The 25,604-nt window shown below is 44.0% G+C and overlaps 1 pseudogene; it reads right to left on the bottom strand.

Annotated features, from left to right (window-relative positions):
* Nucleotides 1-25,344, bottom strand: part of LOC144337562 (calreticulin-like) — a 45,801-nt pseudogene extending 20,457 nt beyond the window's left edge.
* Nucleotides 25,345-25,604: the final 260 nt, after the last annotated feature.

Raw genomic sequence — 25,604 nt, 5'->3', positions numbered from 1 at the left:
CCTAGGTTCAAGCAACTCTGCTGCCTCAGCCTCCTGAGTAGCTGGAATTATGGGGGCCCGCCACCATGCCCAGCTAATTTTTTTTTTTTCTCGAAATGGAGTCTTGCTCTGTCACCCAGGCTAGAGTGCAGTGGTGCAATCTCGGCTCACTACAACCTCCACCTCCCGGGTTCAAGCAATTATCCTGCCTGGTATTACAGGCACCCACTACCACGCCCAGCTAATTTTTGTATTTTCAGTAGAGATGGGGTTTCACCATGTTGGCCAGGTTGGTCTTGAACTCCTGACCTCAGGTGATCTACCCACCTCAGCCCCCCGCAGAATACTGGGATTACAGGCGTGAGCCACTGCAACCAGCCTTAATTTAATTTTCAGCCTTACCTCCCACGTTACCACTCTCTGACTATCCAAAGCACACACGTGCTTAAGTAAGATCTGGACTGCCCCAACGAGGCCTAGTTACATATTTAGGTTACAGATGCAACACTCTGGACACATTTCAGATACTAAAAAAAAAGGTCACTTCCCTGACCTCCTGTGCCTTTCTCTCACTGAGGCAGAGTACAGTGCCTTATTGTAGTGTACCTTTGAGAGGGTCTACATAGCTGATGACCTCCTTCTCCTCTTCTGAGAACTGGAGAATGTCTCCCTGTGCTATAGATTTCTTAATATGGTACCGTGTGCCTCCTCACCTCTGTGGTGTACTTATATTAACATTCAGGTTTAGAGTGGCTTTTTTCAGGTCTTTGAAGAGTCCTACTACATGGAGACAGGGGTGGAGTTATCATATTAGACATTTTCTGTTCCAAGTGAATCTGAACGTTTTCAACAACTACAGTGGCTGTCATTAGGACCTAATGTAGCTGACAGTGACTGCTATCAGAGAGCTTACCAAACATGATGTAATACTCAGATCCTGGTGGTGGCAGGAAAGAGTTTTACATATCCGCCACCACAATCGATGCTTTGCTCGTGTTTTACTGAAAACAGAACCACCAAGGTCTCATTCTCATTGCTGAATGGTTTCAGCCTGGTTGAGAGGGCATAAAACTTAGCATCTTCACTGGTTTGGAGACCTAGAAGCAGAAAGCACAGAGTCTTCAGGCTTAATTACCCAAAAAGCAGCCAGAGAGATCCAGCACTTAACCTCACCAATCTCTGGTATTTTCTTCCACACCTGTGCTGAAAGCTTTGCACACATTCTTTTATTCAAGCCTCAGAGCAACCCTGCAAAACGAGTATTATCTCCACTTTACAATCAGGAGGCTGAGTCATAAGGAGGTGAGTGACCTGCCTAGGGCCACATAGCTAGTAAGGAGCCAAGCTGGAATTTTAAGCCATGTTTGTCTGATTCTTTCCCCATACCATGCTATCTCTGATTTTCAAGAGATACTTGAAGACTGTTCTACAACTTTACAAAACAAAGACCTGTTTTTCTGAGTCTCCCCTGGGTGACCAGAATGAGATTCTACCCTACAAAAGTGCTGTGGTAGAAAGAGCCTCTGCACTTTCCAGACATCTTCCTACCATAGCCTAGTAGATCAAATAGTAATCATTGCTAACATTCACTGAACACTTACTCATTGCCAATGTGTTTCATTCATATATATTACTACTGTACTTAAGCTTCATAATAACCCTATGAAGTGGGTTCTCCTAATTTCTCTGCTTTATCATGAAGCCATTGAGGCTATTTCACTGGTGCAGGATCACTCAACCAGTTCATTTAATTCTAGAGCCCCCATCCTCAACCACAAGACTTTACTTCCTCCTCCAGAGAGTATAAGGGCAATAATAGATCTCAGAGCCTTTCTAGTCTAACCACATTACTTTATAAATGAGCAGACCAAGCCCCAGTGAGGAAAAGTTACTTATCCAAGACCATAGTGTCACAAATGAATCATGCCATACAAGCCAAGTCTCCTGGCTTCCAGGCTAGTGGTCTTTCTATTATTCCATGCTGCTGCCCAGCTTACTGGTTAGGGCTCTGTTAACTCTCTGAGTTTCAATTCCACATCAGCAAAATGTGGAGAATTACTCCTATGTCATAGGAGTCCTGTTGAAGGTCAAGTGAGTGAGAGATCTGAGAAGTACTTTGTAAACTGTCAACATAAAATGCAAGGGGCTATCATTATTCATACTTGGTGAGGGTCCTTCCTTTTTCTTTTTCTTTTGAGACAGAGTCTTGCTCTGTCACCAGCCTGGAGTGCAGTGGCATAATCTCGGCTCACTGCAACCTCCGCCTCCCGGGTTCAAATGATTCTCCTGCCTCAGCCTCCCAAGTGGGCTGGGATTATAGGTGCCCACCACCACGCCCGGCTCATTTTGTATTTTTAGTAGAGACGGGGTTTCACCATGTTGGCCAGGCTGGTCTCGAACTCCTGACAGGCGTGAGTCACCGCACCCAGCTGGGTCCTTCCTTATGATCCCACAGCTCTCTGTACTTTCCTGGGTCACACTATGTTGAAACTAGGTTTATTTCAGTCTCTTTGAATAATTTTTAGCTTCTGAAAAACAGGGGCTTCTTTATATTCCCAGAATCTGGAACAGGACCTGGCATAGAAGAGAGGCTCAATAAGTATGTGTTAAATTACACGGAAGAATCACAGGTTCTGAATTAGACATCTCATGAGCATTTATTGTACACAAGGCTCTGTGGTAAACACTTTCACGTCTGACATTATGTTAGGAGCTGTCTACATTTTAAAGAATATGCTTGACCTGGCATGGTGGTTCATGCCTCTAATCCCAGCACTTCAGTATGTCAAAGCAGGAGGATTGCTTGAGGCCAGGAGTTTAAGACCAGCATGGGCAACATAATGAGACCTTGTCTTTGCAAAAAATTTTAAAAATTAGTTGGGGATGGTGGTACATGCCTGTAGTCCCAGCTACTCCAGAGCCTGAGGTGGGAGAATCATTTGGGCCCAGAAGTTTGAGGCTGCAGTGAGCTACGATCACACCATTGCACTCCAGCTTGGGTGACAGAGCAAGACCCGTCTTAATCAAAACAAAATAAAATTAAACAAAGTATGCTTGCTTCCCCAAAGACCCCAAGAACAGCTAGAGTAACCAGGGAAGACTTCATGGAGGAGGGAGTGTGCACAAGGGAAAGAGCACTGAACCTGCAGGCAAGACCAAGTTTTGAGTCTTTATTCTGCCAAACACTGCTTTGTAGCTCGATTCCACCTGCCTTCTCTCTAAGCCTCTTTTGTAACCCAGGACTCTTCTAGAGAACAAGGAGGAATCTAATGAACCTGAATGGGATACAATGTGAGGGACAACAACCAAGAAATCACACTGAGAGGAGATGGGTGGCTGAGCAGACTACCCTCACTGGCATCACCAAGGCACAGCTTCCCACGGGTCATGCTGTCTCCAGTTTCTCTCTACTCTGGAAACGGTTTTCCCTTTAATACCATTTAATACTCTGGGAACAGTTTTCCAGAGTGGATTTAAAATTTAAAATTCTCAAGCCAGTTCATAATTCTCTCCTTTAATCAATATGAAAACGAGATTCATAACAGTAGCCAGGAGGAAGAAGATGGGAAATCACTTCAGGGAATGATCAATGGATTCTACTTAGAGGACAAAAGTTTTCTCAGACAAAAAACTCAAGCCTGCAGAACTTGTGCTCAGAGCTCACCTTTCCTCCACAATATTATTTGGCTCTTAACAAAAGCCCTGTCTAATGAGCATGGCAGGCGATGGTTATTATCTCCATCTAGTATTGAAGCTCAGAGAAATAAGAATTGCTGAAATTATGCAGCTAGTAAGTCATGGGAGTTAGCCCTAGGGTCTGTCTGCTCCTCTCTCCATCACAGTAAGCTCCTCTAGGGAAGAACAACATTTGGATGTTAGACAGTGCCTTCCCCTGTTTCAAGTGCAGCATGCTATTTTTAAAATCCTAGGGGGTTGGGGAAAGCAAGAATCCAGCAGTAATGAATATAGTCCCTAGAGTCAGACCCAGAACCAGGTTCTACCTCTTGCCAGCTGTGTATATAGCCTTGGGCAAATAACTTCTCTAAGGCTCCTCTGAAAAACTGGGAAAATAATAGTAATCACTTATTAAAGTTGTTAAGAAGACTAACAGGGATTTGTGGAAGGGCTTAGTTTTGAACTCCTGTTATTCAATGAATGGACATATTATTTTTGTGGAGAGTTCATTCTTTTCCATCTACTAATTTTTTTAGTATATGTGCTGCCGAAGGGAGCACTCCATCTACTTACTTTTTATTTTAGGAAAGAGAAATGAATTGGGTGGGCCAGGTGCAGTGGCGCTCATGCCTGTAATCCCAGCAATGTGGAAGGCCGAGGTGGGTGGATCACCTAAGATCAGGAGTTCAAGACCAGCCTTACTAACATGGTGAAATCCTGTCTCTACTAAAAATACAAAAATTAGCTGGGTGTGATGGCACATGCCTGTAGTCCCAGCTACTTGGGAGGCTGAGGCCAGAGAATCGCTTGAACCACGGAGGCAGAGGTTGCAATGAGCCATGATCGTGCCACTATACTCCAGCCTGAGCGACAGAGTGAGACTCCATCTCCAAAAAATAAAGGTCGGGTGCAGTGGCTCACGCCTGCAATCCCAACACTTTGGGAGGCCGAGGCAGGTGGATCACCTGAGGTTGGGAGTTTGAGAACAGCCTGACCAACATGGTAAAACCCTGTCTTTACTAAAAATGCAAAATTAGCTGGGCATGGTAGTGCATGCCTGTAATCCCAGCTACTTGGGAGGCTGAGGCAGGAGAATCACTTGAACCCAGGAGGCCGAGGTTGTGGTAAGTCGAGATTGCACCTTTGCACTTCAGCCTGGGCAACAAGTGCGAAACTCCATCTGAAAAAAAAAAAAAGGCCAGACGCGATGGCTCATGCCTGTAATCCCAGCACTTTGGGGGTTGACGCGGGCAGATCACAAGGTCAAGAGATGGAGACCATCCTGGCCAACATGGTGAGACCTCGTCTCTACTAAAAATACTAACATTAGCTGGGCAGGGTGGCTCGCACTTTTAGTCCCAGCTACTCAGGAGGCTGAGGCAGGAGAATCGCTTGAACCTGGGAGGTGGAGGTTGCAGTGAGCCGAGATCACAGCATTGCACTCCAGCCTGAGCAACAGAGAGAGACTCCATCTCAAAAAAAAAAAAAAAAAAAAAGGAAATGAATTTGGTGCTTGGGCGATAGCACAGACAAAAACAGTTGTATAAAAGTCAGAATTTCCCCAATTAGTATATTAATATACAATAATTATATGTGCTAATACTGAGTTCCAGTATTTACCTTTATCTTTTTCTTTGTCTCCATAAAATTTTCCTGCAGTGAGCTGAAATTTACCATAATCTGGCTGATGTTTAGACTGCACCCATCGTTTTTTCCATTCATCTATAAGTAAAGGAGAAAAAAGAGAACTTAAAGACAAAATGCAGCTAATACTGACCAAGACTTACAGGAATGGTAAAGGTATGTCAAGGGATGACTCTAGTATTCCTGAAATTCCTCTCATTGTCCGATTGTCTGATTCCCACTATTTGTGTATTACCATGTGCAGTGGCTTGAATACCAAGTAGTTGAGGCACTTATACTTTAATACCCTACTTCACCCTCCTCTATGACAGTTAAGAGCTGAAAATCACCATCGGAATGTATGGTTGAAAGGCATGAAACAGGCCAGGCACAGTGGCTCATACCTGTAATCCCAACACTTTAGGAGGCCAAGGCAGGCAGATAACAAGCTCAGGAGTTCAAGACCAGCCTAGCCAATATGGTGAAACCCTGTTTCTACTAAAAATACAAAAAATTAGCCAGACATGGTGGTGGACGCCTGTAGTCCCAGCTACTCAGGAGGCTGAGGCAGGAGAATCACTTAAACCCAGGAGGTGGAGGCTGCAGTGAGCTGGATTGCATAATTGCCTTCCAGCGTGGGTGACAGAGCAAGACTCCGTCTCAAAAAAAAAAAAAAAAAAAATGAATTTGGTGATTGGTTGGGTGATCACAGACAAAAACAAAAACAAAAGAAAGTCATGAAACATTTATTCTCATAAAAGTAGATGGAAAACTGTGCTTAGAGGGACTCATCCCTTATACATATTTATGTTTAGTAAAGTAATAAAATCAGCTCACCAAGTAAAGAGATTAGCAACAACATTTTATGCCTTCTTGAATTAGTAATGATGATAATGAACAATCAATTTCCATTTATCCTGTTCTGCTGCTTAAACTTTTTAATCTCTTTCTTGTAGTTTCAAGGAGATGCTGATAAATTTGTTTTGCTTTGGCATGGATGGCATGTAGACAAAGAGGCATTCTTCCTGGGTCCTGGCACTCCATCCAAATATTCAGTGCCTTTCTGATTTTATGCTTCAGAGTTGCTGACTCCCATTTCCTGGGCCCACTATGGGTCCCAGAGTCACAGGGCAATTTGGCAGCTTCAGCTGGAAGAGGCCTTCGGGGTAAACTTTATTTGATCTTCTCCCTGTAGTTCAATGGATAGTTCTCTTCTCCCACTCCCCAATATCTAGGTTTTGTTTGTTTGTTTCATTTTTTTGAGACAGAGTCTCGCTCTGTCACCCAGGCTGGAGTGCAGTGGCCTGATCTCAGCTCACTGCAACCTCAGCCTCCTGGGTTCAAGCGATTCTTCTGCCTCAGCCTCCTGAGTAGCTGGGATTACAGGTGCCTGCCACCTCACCCATCTAATTTATTTATTTATTTTTTTTTTGTATTTTTAGTAGAGACAGAGTTTCACCATATTGGCCAGTCTAGTTTTGAATTCCTGACCTCAAGTGATCCACCTACCTCGGCCTCCCAAAGTGCTAGGATTACAGGCGTGAGTCATAGTGCCCAGCCTCCAGTATCTAGGTTTATTACCTTATCTCTACCCATGAATATCCCACATCAACACACATCCAGCAAGACCACCCTGAGCTGGCTCTGTCAGCTCCTATTACTCATGTCTGATGACTCAACTGTTTCCCCTTATGAGACCCAGGGGACTTGAGCTTGCTTTTGAAAGAGTTAAGAACATGCCACTCCAAAATACGCTGCTCTTCCATATCGACTATTTTGAATTAAAGGCACTTATAAAACAGCAAGCGCAAGAAGATCACTCTGACCTTCATTCTGTTTCTGAAAAGCAGGGGAAAATTCCCCACATGAAAGATGTCTTCCCTATACCAAAAGGAAAGTAACACTTTTATTATCAAAGACAGGAAGTTGAAGTCAAAGGAAATCTAGACAAACAAACTTTGTTAAACTAACCCTTATCTCCCTCGTCACTTCTCTACCTAATTATCCTGGCCTAAGCCCCTTTCCCTTACCACATTTCACAACTTACTATTCTTTGTCCAATTCACCACACAAGTAGTTGACTCTAACTGCTTCTATAGGTCGTCATTTCCTTAGGAGGGCTCCCTTGTCACATAAAACTTACATTAAATACATTTCTATGCTTTTCTCCTGTTAATCTGTCTGATGTCAATTTAATTTTCAGGCCCTACTGAAAAAATTCTAAAAGGGAAGAGGTTTTACCTCTTCAACACTTTCTGTGGTCTCCCCCTGTCTCTTTCAAGGTCATGGTAATTAGACAGGTCTTGGGGACCACCTCTGTCACTCCCTCCTGAGGGAGGGGCCCCAGGAGCTTCTTTCTGCCTTAACTTGCTGTGGCTTGAATTAAGTGGATCCTGCTTCCCTGACCATCATCTACCCAGTGAAGGATAATGATAGATGCCAAGGCAAAAAGATGTGTTATGTGTTAGGCCCTCCTGGGGTTCCCTAAAAACTTCACTTTATTCACGCTCATGGACAATGCTGTGAGATAGGTGTTTTGTTGGTTGTTTTTGTTTTTTGTTTTCAGGGTCTTTTTTTGTTTGTTTTGAGACAGGGTCTTTCTCTGTCGCCCAGGTTGGAGTGCAGTGGCACGATCATGGCTCACTGCAGCCTCAATCTCCTGGGCTCAAGCAATCCTCCCAACTCAGTCTCCTAAGCAGCTGGGACCCCAAGCACACCACTACACCTGGCTAATTTTTTGATTCTTTATAGAAATTAGGATCTCACTATGTTAGCCAGGCTGGTCTCAAACTCCTGGGCTCAAGCAATCCTACTTCCTTGGCCTCTCAAAGTACTGGGATTACGGGCATGAGCCACCACGCCTGGTTAGATAGGTATTTTTAAATACCATTTTGCATCTAGTAAGTGGTAGACCTGAGATTTGAACCCAAATCTGTCTGATTTCAAAACTGTCTCATATAGTTTGAATGCATGTCCCCACCAAATCTCATGTTGAATTGTAATCTCCAATGTTGGAGGTGGGGCCTGGTGGGAGGTGTTTGGATCATGGGGGAATCCTTCATGAATAGCTTGGGGCATCCCCTTGGTGATCAGTGAACTCTCGCTCTGAGTTTGCTCTGAGATCTGGTCCTTTCAAAGTGTGTGGCACCTCCCCCTCCTACTCTCTCTCTTGCTCTCATTCCTGTTTTCATCATGTGACATACCTGCTCCCCCTTCACCTTCCGCCATGATTATACGCTTCCCGAGGCCTCCCCAGAAGCTGAGCAGATGCCAGCACCATGCTTCCTGTAAATCCTGCAGAATCGTGAGCCAATTAAGCCTCGTTTCTTTATAAATTACCCAGTCTCAGGCATTTCTTTTTTTCCTTTTTTTCTTTTTTTGACGGAGTCTCCCTCTGGCCCAGGCTGGAATCCAGTGGCGTGATCTCGGCTCACTGCAACCACTGCCTGCGGTTCAAGCGTGCCACCACGCCGGGCTAATTCTTTGTATTTTTAGTAGAGACGGGGTTTCAACCTGTTAGCCAGGATGGTCTCCATCTCCTGACCTGGTGATCCACGCACCTTGGCCTCCCAATATGCTGGGATCACAGGCCCGAGCCACCGCTCCCGGCCTTAGTTTCAGGCATTTGTTTATAGCAATGCAAAAATGGCCTACTACATTGTCTTTTCTCTGAAAGAAGAAAGAAGAAGTGCTATGTAGAAAAAAAATGTGTGTAAGGCCGGGCGCGGTGGCTCACGCCTGTAATCCCAGCACTTTGGGAGGCTGAGGCGGGCGGATCACAAGGTCAGCCAACATAGTGAAACCCCCCGTCTCTAATAAAAATACAAAAAAAAAAAAAAAAAAAAAAAACTAGCCGGGCGTGGTGGCGGGCGCCTGTAGTCCCAGCTACTCGGGAGGCTGAGGCAGGAGAATGGCGGGAACCCAGGAGGTGGAGCTTTCAGTGAGCGGAGATCGTGCCACTGTACTCCAGCCTGGGTGACAAAGCAAGACTCCGTCTCAAAAAAAAGAAAAGAAAAAATGTGTGTAATAATCATAGCTACTGTTTGGAACCATATGTCAGGCATTGTGCTGAGTATTTTCATGCATCATCTCATTGCATTCTCATAATAGCCCTGTGATGAATGTCCTATTTTTTCCCCATTCAAAAGATAGAGAAATAGAAGCTCAGAATCTTGCCCAAAAGCCCAGTTGTAAGTAAGTGGGTAAGCCAGGCTCAGACCCAGTTCTAGGAAACACCAAAATCTGTACTTTTAACTTCTACACATGACTTCCCATGAAATCACGTGTGAGAAAAGCCCTTTGTAACCCGAAGAGTGTGCAACAAATGTAAGATTCAATCATAGCACTTCAAGGTCTGTAATTAATAGTTTGTGTATAATTTGAGTAATGTCTGTCTTCTCTACTAGACTAGTAAAATCTATAACTATTCTGCTGACTGTTGTGTGCCAGTATTTAGCACAGAGTAAATAACCAAAAATATCTGTTGAATAACTAAATAGATGCATGATCATGACTTTTGCCTAAGCCATAAGATTCTTAGCCTTACTAATGGATTGACTCTTTTATTCTCCATTTGACAAATGTTAATTGATTCTAAAAAACTTGTAGAAATAGTTGTATAACTTTGGCCTTGAACTCAACGGTAGAAGAGGTTAGAATAGAACTCAAAACTTCTCAGTGCTAATTATTTTTCTGGGTGAACAGTATCAATACAAATCAAACCTGACACAATTTAGGGTGTCTCAAAATAAGGAGCCTCTCTTCTTGTTAGGAGAATAATATCATATGATTAATGAAGTCCCTTTAACTTTTCACATTTTTTCTCTTAACATCATAACATCATAAAAGGCTCAAGCCAGAATGACCCTTTAGTGGTCATTTAATCTGACTTCCTCATATTAGAGGTAGGGAAACTGAAACCCAGAGAAGGAAGTGACTTGCCCATGCACACAAAGTTGTCAGTTACAGATCTGAGACTAGAACCCAGTTCTTCTGCACCCTTGTTTTGGGCTAATTAATTCCTTTCTTCAAGAAACGCTTATTGAGTATTCAGTCTGTGCCAGGCATCAGGTACACAGAAATGAGAATCTGACAAGGTCCTTTCAGGGACCTGTGAGTTTTAGGGAGTTTATAATCTGGTGAAAGAGACAGATAAGTAAACAATTAAACAGTAAACAAGCAAACAGACAAGTCGAACAACAGTGTGTTAAGGGTAGTGATAGAAAGCACAGGGCAATAAAATTCAGAAAAACACTGACTGCTCCTCGGCATCAAGGCAAACTTCAGAGTAGGCATGCCTGAATGTCACATGAACTTATGTCTGTATCTGTACTTCCCAGAGTGTCTGGCTCGTGATGAAGCTCAAATCAAAAGACCTGGTTAGGGATTCATTTCTGCCTCCAGCTTCAGCAGAATCTTTTTTTTTTTTAGATGGATTCTCACTCTGTTGCCCAGACTGGAGTGCAGTGGTGTGATTTCAGCTCACTGCAGCCTCTTCAGCAGAATGTTGACCCTCTCTGAGATTCAGTTTCTTCATCTGTAGAAAGGGGTTACCTAAGGTATAGAGTTTCTTCTGGAAGAATTAACTGCATGCAACACCATGTTAGGCACACTAGAAGTGATCAATAAATACGACTTGAGTATTCGTGTGCATATGTAATATGTGCATATGTGTATATGTATACAAAGATATACATAGGTAAACAAATGTAAATATTTTTAGATTTGAAAGTAAAAGCCGTGCTTTCCAGGTACATAGTCCTTAGACTCAGACAGAATAGGTCCATTAGAAATGCTTATTTAGATAAAAATACATATTTGCTGCCTTTATTCCACATAATCAGATTGTATTCTGCAAAAGAGAATTTGCTAGATGAGTTAAAGCTTCTCTCTTCAGGTGCCAACATGTTGTCTACATTTTCAATGAGAAATTTTTCTAGACATAATAAAAGACCTTGACCTCTAATATATATAATCCTAAACAAAATTTAAACTTTCCCAGGAGTTTGAGACCAGCCTGGGCAACATGGCGAAACCTCGTCTCTACAAAAAATAGAAAAATTAGCCAGGCATGGTGATGCGTGCCTGTAGTCCCAGGTACTTGGGAGGTTGAGGTGGGAGGGTCACCTGAGCCCGGAGAGGTCAAGGCTGCAATAAGCCATGATTGTGCCACTGCACTCCAGCCTGGGTGACAGAGTAAGACTCTGTCCCAAAATACTACTACTACTACTACTAATAATAATAATAATTTAAATGTTCTTGAAGACTCAAGGCCTGTATTAGGCTGTAATGTACAGCAGAGGTTTGGGTCTGGTTTTGTAATGTTTCTGTCTGCACTGTCCTTGTTCTGCTGTGAGCACTCACTTCTCTCTGAGATCCATGTTTGCCTCTAGCAATCCAACCGATTCTCATGAGACCGGTAGACCTACATCCCTGCTTAACTGACTGCCAATTTACCTGCCTACTGCCTTTTCTTTCTTCCTTCCTGTCAGTCTACCTGTATGTCTGCCACATAGACCATAATAATTCAAATATTTATCAACTGTTAAAAAGCCTTGTGGGGTGGTGAACAGCATGAGATAAGAATCTCAGCCTTTCCACCGATTTCTGTATATGACCTGAGTAAATCACTTTTCTGAATCTGTGTCCTCATGTATAAATAAGGATTATATTTAAACTCTTTAAAGAAAGGAATTCTGTGCCCATAGTAGGTGCTCAATAAATGTTTGTGGAATAACAGATTGGCATGAGGGCCAAATTAATTAAGATAGTAAATATAACTATTGCTGCTGCCATTGAATGACAGTCTTTAACAGGTCCTCCATTTATCTTGGAGGCTGTCATTTCTAATCAACTATACCCTAGAAAGCAGGCCAAATTTGCTAAAAAAAAAAAAAGTGTGCATTAAAGAAGAGCCTCTATGCTGAAAGCAGAAAAGAATATAAGCTTTTCACTTAAACATTTACAGAGATCCTATGTTGAGCCAGTCTGAGTGCTAGATGCCAGGGTGCTAAAGTGAGCAAGACAATTCCTCAAGTCCTTAAGTCCTCAAGGAATTCACAATCTAATGGGAGAGACAGGCAAATAAATTATCTGCTTTTCTTATTTTATATTTCTTCATTTTTCAAAGTAAAATAATTTATTGTAGAAAATGTAGAAAGCCCAGAAGAAACAAATAAGCAGTAAAAACATCCATGATACCTACCGCTCAGCGATGACCATTGTTAACATTTTGATATACTATATTTCCTTCTAGCCTTTTTTTTGAGACAGAGTCTTGCTCTGTTGCCCAGGCTAGAGTGCAGTGGCATGACCTTGACTCACCACAACCTTGTCTCTCAGGTTCAGGTGATCCTCCCACCTCAGGCACGTGCCACCATACTAGCTAATTTTTGTTGTTTTTTTTTTTTTTTTGTAGAGATGGAGTTTCACCATGTTGCCCAGGTTGGCCTCAAACTCCTGGGCTTAAGCAATCTGCCTGCCTCAGCCTCCCAAAGTGCTGGGATTATAACGTGAGCCACTGCTCCTGGCCAGAATGTCTTTCTACTGGGGTTTGTCTGACATTTTTCTCGTGGTTAGATAGAGGTTATAGGCTTTGGGGAAGAAGGCCACAGAGGTAAACGGCCATTCTCATGACATCATATTAATGGTGCATGCTATTAACATGACATCACTGATGGTGTTAACACCAATCACCTGGCTGAGGAGGTATGTGTCAGGTTTCTCCATTGCAAAGTTACTCTTTTTCCCCCTTCTTTCCAAATTGCACTCTTTAAAAGACAGTCAATATGTACAGTCCACACTTAAGCAGTGGGGAGTTATGCCCCACCTCTTTGAGGGCAGAGTATTTACATAAATTATTTGGAATACTTCTGTACAGGAGATTTGTCTATTTGTCCCTGTTTATTTACTCAATCATTTCTTTATACCAGTATGGACTCATGGATATTTATTTTATAACTTTTTTTTTTTTAAGTAATAGGGTCTCACCCTGTCACCCAGACTGGAGTGCAGTGGCACAGTCATAGCTCAGTACAGCCTTGAACTCCTAGGCTCAAGGGATCTTCCCACCTCAGCTTCCTGAGTAGCTGGGCATGTGCCACTACAACTGGCTTTTTGTTGCTCAAATGTCTTTAGCCATTGGGAACTCTTTCAGTTGGCTCCTATGTCCCTTTGACACACCCCTATCATTCTGATTTTTGAGCACTTCCTTACTTTCTAGAACTATAAGATGCTCAAGGCTCATCTTGTATATTCCCTTCTTCAGCCCTAGATCAGCCATTTCTCTAAGGAGGCCTAGTTCCTTTTATTGGACAATGGTATTATAAATGATGATATGGGCTCTGGGTGTCATTTACTTTTTTAAAGTAAATGTTTTAATTGGAGTATAACATTTATTCAGATTTATTCAGATAACATTTATTCAAAACATAAGTGTATAGCTTAATGAAATTTTAAGAAGAGAAATTTAAGGCAAATTTTCCAGGTACCTGGAATTATAATTGTTAACTGATGTATTAATTCCAAAGTCTCACTGCATCCAACTCATGCATCCCCTCTCATACCTTCAGAACGAAATTACCAAAACCGAGTGGTCACATCTGATAAGAGAAGAAGAAGCAGCTTCAACAGTCTTTTCTTTTCTTTTGAGACAAAGTCTCACTCTGTTACCCAGGCTGGAGTGCAGTGGCCCTATCCCAGCTCACTGCAACCTCCACTTCCTGGGTTCAAGCGATTCTCCTGCCTCAGCCTCCCGATTAGATGAGATTACAGGCACGCACCACCATGCATGGCTACTTTTTTTGTAATTTTAGTAGAGACGGGATTTCACGGGGTTGGCCCGGCTGGTTTCGAACTCGTGACCTCAAGTGATCCACCCACCTCAGCCTCCCAAAGTGCCAGGATTACAGGTGTAAGCCACCGTACCTGGCCAACAGTCTTTTCAATAGATTTTCGTCCTGCCTTCCTCCTTCTATATACTCACTTGTTTATTAAGGGTTTATTATGTGCCAGGCAGTGAACAAAATGAATCCCTTCCTTCATGGAATTTATATCCCAATTGGCAGGTAAGATGACAAACTTTAAACAAAATAACATATAAAAGGGCCGGGTGCAGTGGCTTATACCTGTAATCCTAGCACTTTGGGAGGCTGAGGCGGGCAGGCGGATCACTTGAGTTCAGGAGTTCGAGACTATTCAGGAGTCCTTGCCATCAGTTTGTACTTGAGACCTGGAAAGGCCAGCTGGATCAGGCCTATTCGGTTCGGGCATCAGTCCAGGGTGATTCTTCCCCAGGCTCAGCATGTCCAAGTAGCCATGATTCACAGACAGTCTCAATCACTTATCAGTCGGGGGCCTGAGCAGCAGAGTGTTCCTCAGCCCTGCTGAGCTGTCCTCAGTGGGTCTGAGCCAGCTGCAAACAGAGGCCCGTTGTCTCAGAACGTCTCTTTGGCCAAGTTTTCATAGTCAAGTCTGAGTGTTGACAGAATTAACATTCACACACACACACACACACACACACACACACACACCCCTTGTGACTCCTGCATCATTCAGTCCCTCATTTGAATTCCAGTTTCTTTCTGCCTGATTTTGTACTTTTTCAACAGTCACTGCTGTCACCATTAGCCCTCCCCCATACCTGAACTGATGATCCCACAATTCAATCTACCAACATTTCTGCATTTTATTTATTTATTTATTTACTTTTTTTAGAGACAAGGTCTTGCTGTATCACTCAGGCTTGAACTCCTAGACTCCAGTGATCCTTCTGCCTTAGCCCCGCAAGTAGATGGGATTACAGGTGCAAGCCACTGTGCCCAGTTTCTGCATATTTTAATATGCCAGTCCCTATGTAAGGTCTGTGATTCCAAAAGCTCATGTTGTCCTTGAGGCCGCTGATATTACCATCTGCTGGCCACCTGACACTTGGCAGCTTGTAGCAGTGGCTAGTGAATCTTTTATGAAGGATGAGACCTGGGTTCAACAAACATTTCTGCCACGGACTCACCATGTGACTTTAGGAAAACCATCTTTTCTCTCTGGGTCTCATTTTCCCCATCTGTACAATGACAGGGTTGGATTCTAAAGGCCTTGCATGGCTGGGTGCGGTGGCTCACGCTGTAATCCCACCATTTTGGGAGACCAAGGCGGGTGGATCAGCTGAGGTCAGGAGTTCGAGACCAGCCTCACCAACATGGTGAAACTCCATCTCTACTGAAAATACAAAAAATTAGCCAGGCATTGTGGTGGGTACCTGTAATCCCAGCTTCTCGGGAAGCTGAGGCAGGAGAATCGCTTGAACCTGTGAGGCAGAGGTTGCAGTGAGCCGAGATCACGCCATTGCACTCAAGTCTGGCAATAAGAGCAAGACTCCGTCTCAAAATAAAATTAAATAAGATAAAATAAAATTAAATTAAAATTAAAAAAATAAAGCCCTTGCACATCCTCTGGTTGCTGTGTTGCTCTGTAGGCTGGGAAAACGGCAGAAAGAAAGTACCCTGAATCAATCTCTGTCACAAATCCCTTAAATGCCCCTCGCATGTCATGTTCCCTTCTGGACCTCAGAAGGACCGCTCACCTGTAAATGGGGAAAAGGCAGGCACGTGGGGTTAGATGAGCTCTCAGGAGCCTTTCAGTTCTGACATTCAAAGAATCTAAGATTTACCTTTCTGGAGGGTGCTAAGCACTACTTATAATGTGAGCTAGCCATGTGCAGTGGTGTACACCTATAGTCTCAGCTACTCAAGAGGCTGAGGTGAGAGCATCACTTCAGCCCAGGAGTTCGAGGCTGCCATAAGCTATCATTGTGCCACTGCACTCCAAGCCTGGGCGACAGAGTAAGGCCCCGTCTCTTTAAAAAAAAAAAAAAGTGAGTCAGAAGGCCTTCAAGTTATTGGACTCGTGGGAGGCAGTGAGGTGGGTAGCAGGAATAATGCAAGAAAAAAAAATTCAGTCCTGATTCAAACCCTACCTTTACCACTCAGCAGCTATGTGACCTCAAATTAGTCGACTTCTCTGGGCTTCAGTTTTACCATCTGTAGATTGGGAAAATAATAACTACTTTGCAGAGCTGAGATAAGGATTGGAGTGTGTAAAGCATCATGCTTAGTGACTACGACTGCGCTTAAAAAAGGTTAATTAAGTCTGGCGCGGTGGCTCACGCCTGTAAAACCAGCACTTTGGGAGGCCGAGACGGGACGGGCGGATCACGAGGTCAGGAGATCGAGACCATCCTGGCTAACTCTGTGAACCTCGTCTCTACTAAAAATACAAAAAATTAGCCGGGTGTGGTGGCGGGCGCCTGTAGTCCCAGCTACTCGGGAGACTGAGGCAGGAGAATCGCTTGAACCCAAGAGGCGGAGCTTGCAGTGAGCTGAGATCCGGCCACTGCACTCCAGCCTGGGTGACAGAGGGAGACTCCGTCTCAAAAAAAAAAAAAAAAAAAAAAAAAAAAAAAGGTTAATTAAGGCATCAGGTACAGTTTAGCTATAAAAAATAAAGTTCAGCCAGGCACAGTGGCTCACGCATGTAATCTCAGCACTTTGGGAGGCCGAGGCAGGCAGATCACGAGGTCAGGAGTTTGAGACCAGCCTTACCAACATGGTGAAACCCTGTCTCTACTAAAAATACAAAAATTGGCCCTGTGTGGTGGTGGATGCCTGTAATCCCAGCTACTCAGGAGGCTGAGGCAGGAGAATTGCTTGAAATCGGAAAGTGGAGGTTGCAGTGAGCCGAGATCGTGCCACTGCACTCCAGCCTAGGCAACAGAGTGAGACTCCGTCTCAAAAAAAATAAAAATAAAATAAATAAATAAATAAAGTTCAAAAGCAGAAATTTTAACTCCAAGAACTGGAAACAGCAAACAGTTCTCTTAATTTTTAATAGTTTATTATTATTATTATTAAAAGAATAATGGCCGGGAGCAGTGACTCACACCTGTAATCCCAGCACTTTGGGAGGCCAAGGCAGGCGAATCACTTGAGGTCAGGAGTTTAAGGCCAGCCTGGCCAACATAGCAAACCCAGTGTCTACTAATAATACAAAAATTAGCTTGGCATAGGTGGTGCACACCTGTAATCCCAGTACTCAGGAGGCTGAGGCATGAGAATCACTTAAACCCACTGCACTCCAGCCTGGGCAACAGAGTGAGATTGTGTTTCAAAGAAATAAATTAAAAATAATAATAATAAATTAAAAGGTAACACAAGTTCATTGTAGAAAATAATGAAAAAATTAAACTAATCTGAAATTCTCTTATTTACTGCTTACATTTTGGTCCATTTTCTTCTATTTTTTTTTTATGCACAAATATATTTTACATAGTGACTATATATATGTGTATATATATATAATTTTGTAAATTTTTCAAGACATTAGGTCATAAACATTTCCCCATGACATTAAAAACTTCCCAAACATTCTATGGGTATATCATACTTTACTTAATTGTGCCCTTACTGTTGGGCATTTAGGTCTGTCTCCAAATGTTTCCAATTACAAATAATGCTCACATGATTTATATGTTACATGTGCATAAAGTATTGCTCACATTTCTGATTATTTCTTGAGAGGAAAAAAAAAATCCTAGGAAGGGAGTTACCTAGGAAAAGGATATGTACAATTGTAAGGCTTTGGCCAGAATTGCGTACTGTGGCTTAGAAAGGCTGTACTCACAATCCTACCAGCCAGGCCCCAGGTGCTAGGTCACAATGGAAGCAGCAGAGGCTAATGCTTTGCCCCAATCCACTGGGCTGAGGCCCTTTGGGGTGGCTGGTTCCAGGGCTATGGTGGGAAGCTCTTAGAGATTGCGGGTAATGGACTACCGGTGGAATCCTCCATGCTCTCACTCATGTTATTGGTTTCTTGCCCTGATCAGTCACCACTCCAAGTCCCTCCCATCACTTGCTGAAAACTGGCACCTGGGTCACAGTTTTCCTCTCTACTCAGGTCCATCATCATCCAGGTGATGTCTATAGGACAGCCCATCCAACTCCCTAGCCTATCAGTTTCCTCATCTCTACTTCTACCCTAGGTTAGCCATTTGTCACTACATTCACACCCTGGGCCTTGTCATCAGCAGAAATTGCTTTGAAATCTCAAACTCTAAAGTGGCTCATGCCTGTAATCCCAGCACTTTGGGAGGCCAAGGTGGGCGGATCACTTGAGGTCAGGAGTTTGAGTCTAGCCTGGCCAACAGGATGAAACCCCATCTCTACTAAAAATACAAAAATTAGCTAGGCATGGTGGCATGTTCCTGTGGTTCCAGCTTCTCAGGAGGCTGTGGTGGGAGAATTGTTTGAACCCAGAAGGCGGAGGTTGCAGTGAGCTGACATCATGCCACTGCACTCCAGCCTGGGTGACAGAGCCAGCCTTCATCTCAAAATAAAAAAAAAGAAGAAATCTCAAACTCAAACACCCATGTCCACCCACCTCCATGACCATTGCCTCCTGTCCTCCAATTCTCACACTGCGTTACTTGAACTGCATCTGTTCTTTGACACTTCCCATCCCATTTCTTTTTAGTCACTTGGCTTCTTTCTGCCTAACTCTCAAGTCTTTCCTTCCTTCCTCCTTCAAACTTGTAACACTTTCTGCGTGCCAGGTACTTTGCCAGGTACAGGGGTTGTAAAGTGAAAAGAGGTGTAGATCCATCAACTTGCTCGCTCTTCTCAACCCCCTTGCCCATTTGCCTTTCTGCAAAACCCCCACCTTGTGTCAACCAAACCTTCCACGTGCATTTTGTATTCCAAATTACTTACTTGCGCTCTTCTCTACTTCCCTGTCAGCCAGAATTCTCCAAAATGTAACCCAACCCTGCTGTATTCATTTCCTCAGCTCCCCTCTACCCTTCAACCTAAGGTAATTAGGCTTCCACCCCACCGCTCCACTGAGTTGTCAAACGGTCATCCTAACTGTCAAATGCAATGAATGCTTTCCAGATGTTCCCTTCCTTGGCTTCCCAACTGCTTTTGACCTTAGCTGTAAAACCTTGGGAAAATCACCCAACCTCTTTGAACCCCAGTTTCCTCATCACTGAAAGAGTGAATAATAGCATCTTCCTTATAGAACTGGTGAGAAATTCGATAAAATGATGTATAAGGAAAAAAATTCGGCCAGGCACGGCAGCTCATGCCTGTAATCGCAGCACATTGGGAGGCCAAGGTGAGCAGGTCACGTGAGGTCGAGAGTTCAAGACCAGCCTGACCAACATGGAGAAACCTTGTTTCTACTAAAAATACAAAATTAGCCAGGCATGGCGGCACATCCCTGTAATCCCAGCTACTTGGGAGGTTGAGGCAGGAGAATCGCTTGAACCTGGAGGCTGAAGTTGTGGTGAGCTGAGATCACACCATTGCACTCCAACCTGGGCAACAAGAGCAAAACTCTGTCTCTAAATAAATAAATAAATAAATAAATCAGCTAGGCACAGTGGCTTATGCCTATAATCCCAGCACATTGGGAAGCCAAAGCAGGAGAATTGCTTGAGCCCAGGAGTTCAAGACCAGTCTGGGCAACATAGAAAGACCCCGGTCTCTACTAAAAATTTAAAAAATTAGCTGGGCGTGCGCCTGTGATTTTAACTACTCAGGGGCTAAGGTGGGATGGTTATTTGAGCTCAGGAGGTGGAGGCTGCAGTGAGCCATGATAGCACCACTGCACTCTAGCCTGGGTGACAGATGAATTCCTGTTTCAAAAACAAAAGAAAAAAGAAAAAGACTCACTGGTACACAATAAGCATTCAACGAGATGAAATTCAGGCTCATTGAACTCGGTTTCCTGGGTCTCTGATAACCAGGAAGGGTTTGCCTTGGCTCACGTGAGCATTTGGATCTCTGAAAAGGATAATTTCCCAGGGCGATTCATTCTTCGTCAACAAAAAAATTATCGAGCACCTACTGTGTGCCTGATCCAGGCACTTTTCTACGTTCTGAAGCTACAGCAGTGAAGACAACAGAGAAGCACTGTGCTCTCAGGAAGTTAATGTAACAGTGAGGAGAGAGAGAAATGAAGAGAGAGAGAGAGAGAGACAGTAAGCATGCAAAGGCTCACATGGGAACTTTTTGGGGTGATGGAAGTGTTCTATATATTGATTGTGGCAGTGGCCACACAGGTATATACATTTTTCTTTTTCTTTTTTTTTTTTTTCTTTTAAGGCAGAGTCTCCTTCTGTCACCTAGGCTGGAGTGCAGTGGCACAATCTCGACTCACTGCAGCCTTGAACTCCTGGGCTCAAGTGATACTCTCACCTCAGCCTCCCAAGTAGCTGAGACCACAGGTGCATGCCACCATGCCCAGTTAATTTTTGTATTTTTTGTAGAAGCAGGGTTTTTCCATGTTGCCCAGGCTCGTCTTGAACTCCTGAGCTCAGGGGATCTGCCTGCCTCCGTTTCCCAGAATGCTAGGATTACAGGCATGAGCCACCACGCCTCTCCTACATTTTTCTTTTTTCTTTTTTTTTTTTTTGAGGCGGAGTCTCCCTCTGTCGCCCAGGCTGGAGTGCAGTGGCCGGATCTCAGCTCACTGCAAGCTCCGCCTCCCAGGTTTACGCCATTCTCCTGCCTCAGCCTCCCGAGTAGCTGGGACTACAGGCGCCCGCCACCTCGCCCGGCTAGATTTTTGTATTTTTTAGTAGAGATGGGGTTTCACCGTGTTAGCCAGGATGGTCTTGATCTCCTGACCTTGTGATCCGCCCATCTCGGCCTCCCAAAGTGCTGGGATTACAGGCTTGAGCCACCGCGCCCGGCCTTACATTTTTCAAAATTCAAAGAATAATACACATTAATTGAGTGCATTTTGTTACATGTACATTATATCTTAAAAAGTTGATTTTTTAAAAAGTAAGTTACATAAAAGGATAGAGTACAACCATATACAGGGGAATAATATTTGATAGGGCAAACGAGAAAATCCCCTCTAAGAAGAAAACATTTAAGCAGAAACCTGAATGATGAGAAGGAGCAAACCATGTGAAGATCTAAGAGAAGAATATTCCAGGCAGAAATCACAGCAAGTGCAAATGCCTTGAGATGGGGTTGAAGTCTGTGTGTCTGAGAAACAAGAAAGCCAATGTGGCTGGAACATAATGAACAAGCAGGAGATAAGAGAGGTAGGCAGGGACTAGATCATGGAAGTTCTTGTAGGTCATGGTAAGAAAGTTGGGTTTTATTTTAAATCTAATAGAAAGGCAGTGGAGGTTTTTAAAGTTCCAGAATGATACAATCTGACTGACATTTCAAAAAAGTCATTCTGAAATGTATCTGAGAAAAGGCCAAGGGGAAGCAGGAACAGAAGCAGAGGCCATTCAAGTTACTGCAGTAGTCCACGTGAGAGATGATAGTGGCTGGGACTAGGTGGGTAGCAATATAGGAGGTAAAAAAATCACATTTAGGATTATGTTTTGAAAGTACACTCATTAAACTTGCTGATGGATTAAATAAAGAAGTTGAGGGAAATAAAAGAATCAAAGATGATTCTTATTTTTTTTTTTCTGAGATAGGGTGTCTCTGTGTGGCACAGGCTGAAGTGCAGTGGCACGATCATAGGTCACTATAACTTCAAACTTTTGGGTTCACACAGTCCTCTTGTCTCAGCCTGCCGGGTAGCTGGGACTACAGGCATGTGCCACCATGCCTGGCTAATTTTTTAATTAATTAATTAATTTTTAGTAGAGACGAGTTCTCACTATGTTGCTCAGGCTGGTCTCAAATCCCTCCCGCTTCAGTCTCCCAAAACACTAGGATTACAGGCGTGAGCCACCACCCCGGCCCACTCTTTAATTTTTGACCTAAACAACCAGATGAATGGTTAGGGCATTTACTAAGATAGAGAACACCAGCGGGGAATAGAATAAGTCTGGAGGAGCACACAAAAGTTTTGTCTTAGAAATGTTAAGTCTCAGATGCTCGATAAATATTGGTATCTTGCCGGGTACAGTGGCTCACGCCTGTAATCCCAGCACTTTGAGAGGCCAAGGCGGGCAGATCACTTGAGGTCAGGAGTTCGAGACCAGCGTAGCCAACATGGCGAAACCCCATCTCTACCAAAAATAGAAAAACTAGGTGAGGTGGTGCACACCTGTAATCCCAGCTACTTGGGAGACTGAGGCAGAGGAATTGCTTGAATCCTGGAGGTGGAGGTTGCAGTGAGCTGAGATCATGCCACTGCACTCCAGCCTGGGCAACAGAGCAAGATTGTCTCAAAAAAAAAAAAAAAAAAAGAAAAGAAAAAGAAAAAAAGAAAGAAAAAGAAATATTGGTATCTCGCTACTATATATGCCTCTTTTGAGTTTGGATAGAACAAGTCAGTGTCTAAACCTTCCCAGTTCTGAGTACCCTAACATTGGATTTCTAGGTGCTGTAAGCTAAGGATAAGCCTCAGAACCTTGGACCCCACTAGCCAACCCTCCTCAACCAGTGAGCAGAATCAGCCCTTCAGCACATCTCTCTGACTTTTCTTCACTCAACATAATAATTGCATTTTGGGCTGGTGTCTTCAAAGTAGGCACCTGACCTCAACAATTACATGTTGCTAAGTCTTAATGTAAGAAGATTTCTTGCAATAACAATTCTCTTTTTGGGGTGTTACTTTTTGGTGTATGTGTCAAGATTCAGTCCAATAATTCAATCATTCAATAATGGTTTAGTGGGCTGGAAACAGAAAAGAAAATAAGGTAAATAGTCACGGTGTGAGCAGGGCTGACATGCAAGAAGCACAGGGGCTAAGAGAACTAGGAGAAGCCTAGGCAAGTCCTCCCGGAAGAGGTGAGGTCATGCAGACCAAACCTTCCTGGACACAGTGCTGGATTGTGTTCATGATTTTGGCCTCGTCAACGGGCCAAAATCTTCAAGTCTTCGGGCTTGAAGCCCCTCTTTTCCTGATTCCAGAGCATTTCATAAATATTTATTGATAATACCGTTGGGCATTTGGGCATTTACCCCCCCCGGACAAGTGGAGTTCAGTCCTTGGGGAAGCGATGGCATGTCTGTGCATGTTCTCCCTGCCTTCTACCAGGAGGAATTATGGTGTGAGTAAAAGCCAGCCCAGGCAGGGAAATGAGCCCTCAAGCTAGCAGTCACAAGATTTAGCCTCAAAGGGCTCATTACAAAGGATGGCTGAAATCCATTAGGAAGTGGGGGACCTTGAACCTATCCTTGAAAACAGATTGTGCTTTGTTACAGTGAAGCTGTTACATCCCACTTTTCAGCCAACTCCTGAACATTTTTCCTGTCTGCCCCCTCCCCTCTATTCCTATCACTACCACTCTGGTACAGACTCTCTACTTTTCACCATGAAGATTACAACAGTCACTTGAGGGGAAAAATGAGAGACAGAAGGGAGAGAAATAAATAAATAGTGGGGGAAAAGATTACAGTAGCCTCCTGGATGGTTTTTCTGTCTCCAAACTCAACTTCAGTCAGCTTCACAATCCAGGTCCACTTACTTTCTGAAGCACTCTTTCTAATACCCAGGTCAGATCTTATTTCTCCTGCTTATCACCTTCACTAGCTTCCCACTGCCTTCAGCAAAAGGCCAGGCTCCCTAACTCCCTTGGTATATGCCCCACCTGCTCTCCAGTCTCACCCTAACTCCCCTCCCCTTCAACTTTCCTGTTCCCTGAAGATGCCACTGCTGGCTGTACCATTGTACACGCTGTTCTTCTTACCTGGAATACCCTTCTCCCCTTCTCTCCCAATCTAATAAACTGATTTATCCTTCAAAACATTGCTTAAGTTTCACCTTCTCCCTGAAGCTTTCCTGTCCGGGCCATTTGCCTGGGCTTATTTCTACCTTCCTCTGTAGCACCTCTATACCTTGCTACCCTCAAAACAGTATCACAAGTATCTGTACCATTGAACATTTGTCTTTAGGTAAGTAAGATTGGGAAATTGAGTCTCAGAAATGGGAAAGGGCTTCTCCAGGTGTTCATGGTGGAATGTGGACTCAAATCCAAAACATCCTAATTCCTCAGCAAGTGCCTTATCTACTGCACCCTCAAAGAATTAATCAGATTTCACACACACAAACACACACACGCACACACACACGCACACACATACATACACACGAAGAGCATCATTTGTTTGTGGGCTGAAACAGTACTATTGAACATTTGTCCTTAGGTAAGTAAGCCCTTCCATAATTCTCTGAAGTTCATGAGGCATTCTAGGGAGGAGACTGCACAAGATGACCTCCAAGATCCTCTGAACTCTGATATTTTATGAAACACAGAAAATTTGGTTGGGTGCAGTAGCTCATGCCTGTTAACTCCAGCACTTTGGGAGGCCAAGGTGGGTGGATCACCTGAGGTCAGGAGTTTGAGACAAACCTGACCAACATGGTGAAAACCCATCTCTACTAAAAGTAAAAATAAAAATTTAGCCAGGTGTGGTGGCGGGCACCAGCTACTCGAGAGGCTGAGGCAGGAGAATCACTTGAACCTGGGAGGCGGAGGTTGCAGTGAGCCAAGATCATGCCATTGCACTCCAGCCTGGGCAACAGAGCAAGACTCCATCTCAAAAAAAAAAAAAAAAAAAAAAAAAAAGAAAGACAACGAAAACGAAAAAGAAAAGAAAGAAACACAGAAAATTTCACGATCGCGGTCAATGATCCCCTTTTTCCTCCAAGGTTCACCATTTGGGATGAAGAAGGAGGAACAAACGTTTACTGCATGCCAACTATATGCTAGGGACAATGCTTTACTCACCTTACCTAATTCAATGCTCTGAACAATTTTGCAAGATCCGTATTGTCCTCATTTAATAGAGAAAAATTGAAATGCAGACTTAGTAAGCTACCTGCCCAGTGTCACACAGCTAGGAGGTAGCAAGTGGAGATTTCAGCTGTAGTCTTTCTGTCTCTAAACGGGCTCCAAACCGGGAAAGTCGGCCTGCCTGACTGCTGGGACAGGTGACAGGCAAGGACGTAGAGTCTGTTCTATAGTCACTGCCAGGCACCGAACTGCTTACCCCCGTCTTCGAACTCTTCGCGCAGGTAAACCCAGCGCTGGGCGCGCTTTCCCAGGGTGAAGGTCACCAGCAGCAGTGGTAGCAGCCGCAGCCCCTTCATCCCGCGGAGCCTCGAGTCCCAGCCTCGGAGCACAGCGCTCCTGCCCTCGCCAGGAGCTCCGCCCCACTGTCGCCACATCTACCTTGACCCAGGGGCGGGGGCTGAGATCATCTGCATCCCCGCACCTGGCTGCCTTCCATTCGAGGCCTGGGGCCAGTGAGAATAATGAGGACCGCAGTCAATCCCGGGGCACCACCGCTGAGAGCGCTGTGGGACCGAGGAGCCAATGGGTGCCAACCAGGTGTTGAGGGAGCGGCAGG

Source organism: Macaca mulatta, chromosome 1, assembly GCF_049350105.2.
Source record: "Macaca mulatta isolate MMU2019108-1 chromosome 1, T2T-MMU8v2.0, whole genome shotgun sequence".
NCBI classification, from domain to species: domain Eukaryota; kingdom Metazoa; phylum Chordata; class Mammalia; order Primates; family Cercopithecidae; genus Macaca; species Macaca mulatta.
The sequence above is the reverse complement of the archived record's forward strand: the minus strand, read 5'-3'. Positions and strand labels throughout refer to the sequence as shown.